Raw genomic sequence first — 6,192 nt, forward strand, 5'->3', positions numbered from 1 at the left:
ATAATAGGACCATTTTGAAATTTAATGAAATACTATATGTAAATAGATTAGAACTGTACCCTATTTACCAATAAGAAATATGGTTCATACCTGTCTAGTATCTATTGCTGATTTTTAAAAGAGACTCAGTACTATGTAGACAAAAGTCAGTGCTATTTAGATTAGGGATCCCCCACCCCTGGGCCATGGAGGTCCGTGGCCTGTTAGGAACTGGGCTGCACAGCAGGAGGTGAGTGACGGGCTAGTAAGTGAAGCTTCGTCTGTATTTACAGCCACTACCCATTGCTCACATCACAACCTGAGCCTCACCTCCTCTCAAATCACCTGCAATATTAGATTCTCATAGGAGCATGAACCCTATTGTGAACGGAGCATGTAAGTGATCTAGGTTGCATACTCCTTATGAGAATCTAATGCCTGATGATCTGCCACTGTCTTCCATCACCCCAGATGGAACTGTCTACTTGTAGGAAAACAAGCTCAAGGCTCTCACTGATTCTATAATTATTTCATTATATATTACAATGTAAAAATAATAGAAATATAGTGCACAATAAATGTAATGCACTTGAATCATCCTGAAACCATCCCCAACCCCTGGTCAATGGAAAAATTATCTTCTATGAAACTGGTCCCTGGTGCCAAAAAGGCTGGGTACTGCTGATTTAGATGACTGTTTTAAATTGACCACTTAAACCATAGCAAACAAACAACCACAAAAACTCAGTCTCTTATTGAGCCTTATGTACCAAAATTTTATATAATTTTTGTTTAACTTCAAACTATCACATATGTGTTGTTTATCCTTATTTTATTGGTGCTAAAAGTAGAACTCAGGAGATACCACGTGACTTATCTAAGGTCGTATATCCAAACTCTGATGAAGCTCTTCATTGGTCACATGTCTATACAGTCTCAAAGTCCACGTTCATTCAGTCATACTTCTAAATGGAGGTTCTATTTTTAACATTTTTATTTTGTTTTAAATTTAGGGACACATGCGCTGGTTTGTTATATGGGTATATTGTATGATGCCGAGGTTTGGGCTTCTATTATTGGAAGTCACCTAAGTAGTGAACATAGTACCTGATATGTAATTTTTCAACCCTCACCCCCTCCCTCCCTCCCTTCTTTGAGAATCTCCAGTGTTTGTTGCTGCCATCTTTATATACGTGAGTACCCAAAGTTTTGTTCCCATTTATAAGCAAGAATATGTGGTATTTGGTTTTCTGGTTTCTGTGTTAATTTGCTTAGAATAATGGCCTCCTGCTGCATCTGCACTGCTGCAAAAGACATGATTTATTTCTCTTTTATGGCTGCATAGTATTCTGTGTTGCATTTGTGCACCATTTTCTTTATCCAGTCTACCATTAGTGGGAGCCTGGGATGATTCCATGTCTTTGCTGTTGTAAACAGTCCTGCAATAAACATATGAGTGCAGGTGTCTTTTTGTAGAAAGATTTATTTCTGTTTGAGTATATAACCAGTAATGGGATGGTTAGGTCCAATGGTAGATCTGTTTTTAATTCTTTGAGTACTTTCAAAACTGTCTTCCACACAGTTAAACTAATTTGCATTCCCAATAACAGTGTATACATGTTCCCTTTTCTCTGCAATCTCAACAACATCTCTTATGCTCTGACTTTTTAATAATAGTCCTTCTATTCTAACTGGTGTGAGATGGTATTTCATCATCTTTTTTATTTGCATCTCTCTGATGATTCATAATGGTTAGCATTTTTTCATATGTTTGTTTGCTACTTGTGTGTCTTCTTTTGAGAAGCATCTTTTCACTGTTCATGACTTTGCCTACTTTTTAATGGGGTTATTTGTTTTCATTCTTGTTGATAAGTTTACACTTCTTGTAGTTTCTGGATATTAGTGCTTTGTTAGATGCACACTTTTCTGCCATTCTGTAGGTTGTCTGTTGACTCTGTTGATACTTTCTTTTGATACGCAGACGCTCATCAGTTTAACTAGGTCCTAACTGCTAATTTTTCTTTTTGTTGCATTTGCTCTGGAGGACTTAGACATAAAATTTTTGCCTAGGACAAGGTTCATAAGAGTATTTTCTAGCTTTTTATCTAGGATTTTTATAATTTGAGTTATTACATTTAAGTCTTTAATCTACCATGAGTTAATTTTTGTGAATGGTGCAAGGTAAGGGTACTGTTTTATTCTTCTGCATATGGTTAGCCAGTTTTCCCAGCACCATTTATTGAATAGAGCATCCTTTCTTCATTGTTTATCATTGTTAGCTTTGTCAAGGATCAGTTGGTTTAGGTGTGCAGCTTTATTTCAGGGGTCTTGTATTAGGGTTCTCTAGAGGGACAGTACTAATAGGATGTATATACATATATATATCCTAAGCAAGTTTGTTAAGGAGTATTGACTCACACATCACAAGATGAAGTCCCATGATAGTCTCTCTGCAAGCTGAGGAGCAAGAGACAGTACGAGTCCTAAAACTTCAAACTTAGGGATGCCGACATTGCAGCCTTCAGTCTGTGGCCAAAAGCCTGAGAGCCTCTGGCAAACCAGTGGTGTAAGTCCAAGAGTCCAAAAGTTGAAGAACTTGGAGTCCAATATTGGAGGGAAGGAAGCATCCAGCACTGGAGAAGGATGAAGCCCAGAAGACTCAGCCAATCTAATCTTCCAGTTTCTCTTGCCTGCTTTATTCTAGCTGTGCTTGCAGCTGATTAGATGGTGCCCGCACAGATTGAGGGTGAGTCTGTCTCTCCCAGTTCACTGACACAAATGTTAATCTCCTTTGACAACACCCTCACAGACACACCCAGGAACAATACTTTCCATTCTTCAATCCAATCAACTGACACTCAATATTAACAATCACAGGTCTCTATTCTGTTCCATTGGTCTATGTGTCTATTTTTGTACCAGTACTGTTTTGGCTACTGTATCCTTGTAGTATAGCTTGAAGTAGGGGAATGTGATACCTCAGGCTTTAATTTTTGCTTAAAATTTATTTGGTTATTTGGGTTCTTTTATGGTTCTATGTGAATTTAAAAATAGTTTTTCCTAATTTAGTGAAAAACTACAATGGTAATTTGATAGGAATAGCATTACATCTATAGATTGCTTTGGGCAGTATGTCCATTTTAACTATATTGAATCTTCTAATCTAACATTATGGAACATTTTTCCATTTGTTTGTGTTATCTGTGATTTCTTTCAGCAGGGTTTTGTAGTTCTCCTTGTAGAGATCTTTCACCTCCTTGGTCAAGTATAGTCCTAGATATTGTGTGTCTCTCTCTGTGTGTGTGTGTGTGTGTGTGTGTGTGTGTGTAACTGTTGTATATGGGGCTGTGTTTTTTTTTTTTTTTTTTTTTTGAGACGGAGTCTCGCTCTGTCGCCCAGGCTGGGGTGCAGTGGCCGGATCTCAGCTCACTGCAAGCTCCGCCTCCCGGGTTTACGCCATTCTCCTGCCTCAGCCTCCCGAGTAGCTGGGACTACAGGCGCCCGCCACCTCGCCCAGCTAGTTTTTTGTATTTTTTAGTAGAGACGGGGTTTCACCATGTTAGCCAGGATGGTCTCGATCTCCTGACCTCATGATCCGCCCGTCTCCGCCTTCCAAAGTGCTGGGATTACAGGCTTGAGCCACCGCACCCGGCCTGGGGCTATGTTCTTGATTTGACTCCAAGCTTGAGTATTATCGGTGGATAGAAATGTTTACTAATTTTTGTATATTTACTTTGTATCCCCAAACTTTGCTGAAGTTGTTTATTAGGTCTAAAAGTCTTTCAGTGTAATCCTTAGGGTTTTCTAAGTATAGGATCGTGTCATCAGGGAAAAGAGATAATTTGACTTCTTCTTTTCCTATTCGTATGCCTTTTATTTATTTCTTTTTGTCTGATTGCAATGTCTGAGACTTCCAGTATTATGTTGAGTAGGAGTGGTGAGAGTGGACACCCTTGTCTTGTTCCACTCTTTACGGAAAATGCTACCAGCTTTTGCCCATTCAGTATGATGTTGCCTGTGGGTTTGTCATAGCTGGCTCTTATTATTTTGTGTCCTATTCCTTCAATGCCTAGTTGGTTGAGGGTTTTTGTCATGAAGCGATGTTAGATTTTATCAAATGCTTTTTCTGTGTCTATTGAGGTGATCATATAGTTTTTGTTTTTAACTATTCTTATGTGGTGAATTATATTTATTAATTTGCATATGTTGAACCATCCTTGCAGCCCAGAAATAAAGTCCACTTGATTGTGATGAATTAACTTTTGAAGTGCTGCTGGATCTGGTTTGCTAAAATCCTGTTGAGGATTTTTGTGTATTATGTTCATCAGGGATACTGGCCTGCAGTTTTCTTTGTTGTTGTTGTTTTTGTGTCTTTGCGAGAGTTTGGAGTCAGGATGTTACTGGTTTCATAGAATGAGTTAGGGAGTTGTCCTTCCTGCTCTATTTTTTGAAATATTTCCAGTAGGATTGGTACCAGCTCTTTTTTGTATGTCTAGTAGAATTTGGCTATGAATCCATCTGGTCGGGGGCTATTTTTGATTAGTAGAATTTTTATTAATGATTCAATTTCTTTACTCACTATTTATCTGTTTAGGATTTCTATTTCTTCCTGGTTCAATCTTGGGGCGTTGTGTGTTTCCAGAAATTTATCCATTTCCTCTAAATGTTCTAGTTTATGTGGATAGAGATGTTCATATTAGTCTCTGAGGATCTTTTATATTTCAGTAGGATCAATTGTGATATCACCTTTGTCATTTCTGATTGTGCTCATTTGGATCTTCCCTACGTTTTTCTTTGTTATTCTAGCTAGTGGTCTATCAATCTTGTTTATTCTTCCAAATAACTGGACCATCCTTAAATTTCCAAATATCAAAAATAAGTATTAATTTTTAATTTCTCTTACAAACAGCCACTAGCAGCAGAGTTACCAGGAAAATGAATCAAATGATGTGTTCTTTCATCAAAATTGCAGGAGGGAGAGCACAACATTGAACAATAATGCATAACTATTGCCAGACTATGCTGACATATCCTTTAAAAGCATGGTTTAGACCAATTTTTTTCCATATAGCCATTTTACCTCTGACAAAAACTAAGAAAATTAGAAAAGAAAATAGATTTTAAACTACTTTTACATAAGAGGCAGTCGACACTTGGACAACTAAACATTGATATAATTTTACAAACAATTCGATTTCAATGATATAATACATGATATTTAAAGTAACTCACCTAAGCGCATAATTCTCACAGGCAAAATGGTTTTATTGTTTTATAATGACATCATATACTCTTAATTTCCTCTCCAATGGAATCAAATCTACCTGATTAATTTGGAAGCATTCATTTGGGCTTGTTGAGCTAGATAGCACTGAGTGGCAACCAGTGGGTCATTTATTTTTCACACGTTGAAATCCACAAGTGGAACATTCCTGATATCGACATAAAAGCAAAATTTTGTATGCCACCAAGGAAGCATCTGTATACATATCTTGATGGCTACAGGATTGTATGTTCCTCAGCTTTACCAACACCTGTTCGAACTCACTTCCTGAAATAACTTCGCTCTATTCGAAAGACATTTACCAAGCTCATTAGGAACTGTTAAAGTAATATTCTTAGGACACTTTTTCTAGTTTAAGTATATGTGTCTTTCTTGTATCCATGGAAATTTACCTATAATATGTAATAATTTTATAAATTATTATACTCTATATTCCCAAATTTCTAAGTCAAATGTATTCAAGGAGATCTTTTCTCAATTTTCTCTCTCGGCAAAACTCTTCAGTATTATCAGCATCATTAATATGTACAATAGCAAGATAATCCACTTTAAGGATAACAAAAAAATGCTTTGAGACAGTGCTATATTAATACGTTCACACAAGGGAAAATATTCAAGTGGCAGTAAAAAGGCTTGTATTCTTATTTTTACTTTGGTCGAGGGTGGAAATGTATTTTCTTGCACGTGAACATATCCTGTCAAGATAGGTCATCAGCCTCTCAAATGTTAACTTTATGCAATCCTGTGCTGTCTTGTCACTGGGACTTATGTTTTCTACGTCTTTCCAGAGTATCATTTGCAAACCAAACTGTCCTCCTTTAGTCACACAGCATTATTCTTACTATTTATTTTTTTGCAATAAATTAAGTTTTTAATGCCCTTTTTAATGTTATCTACCAGAGATAAGGAGCACAGTATTTTCACACTCT

Source organism: Papio anubis, chromosome 3 (genome assembly GCF_008728515.1).
Source record: "Papio anubis isolate 15944 chromosome 3, Panubis1.0, whole genome shotgun sequence".
NCBI lineage: Eukaryota > Metazoa > Chordata > Mammalia > Primates > Cercopithecidae > Papio > Papio anubis.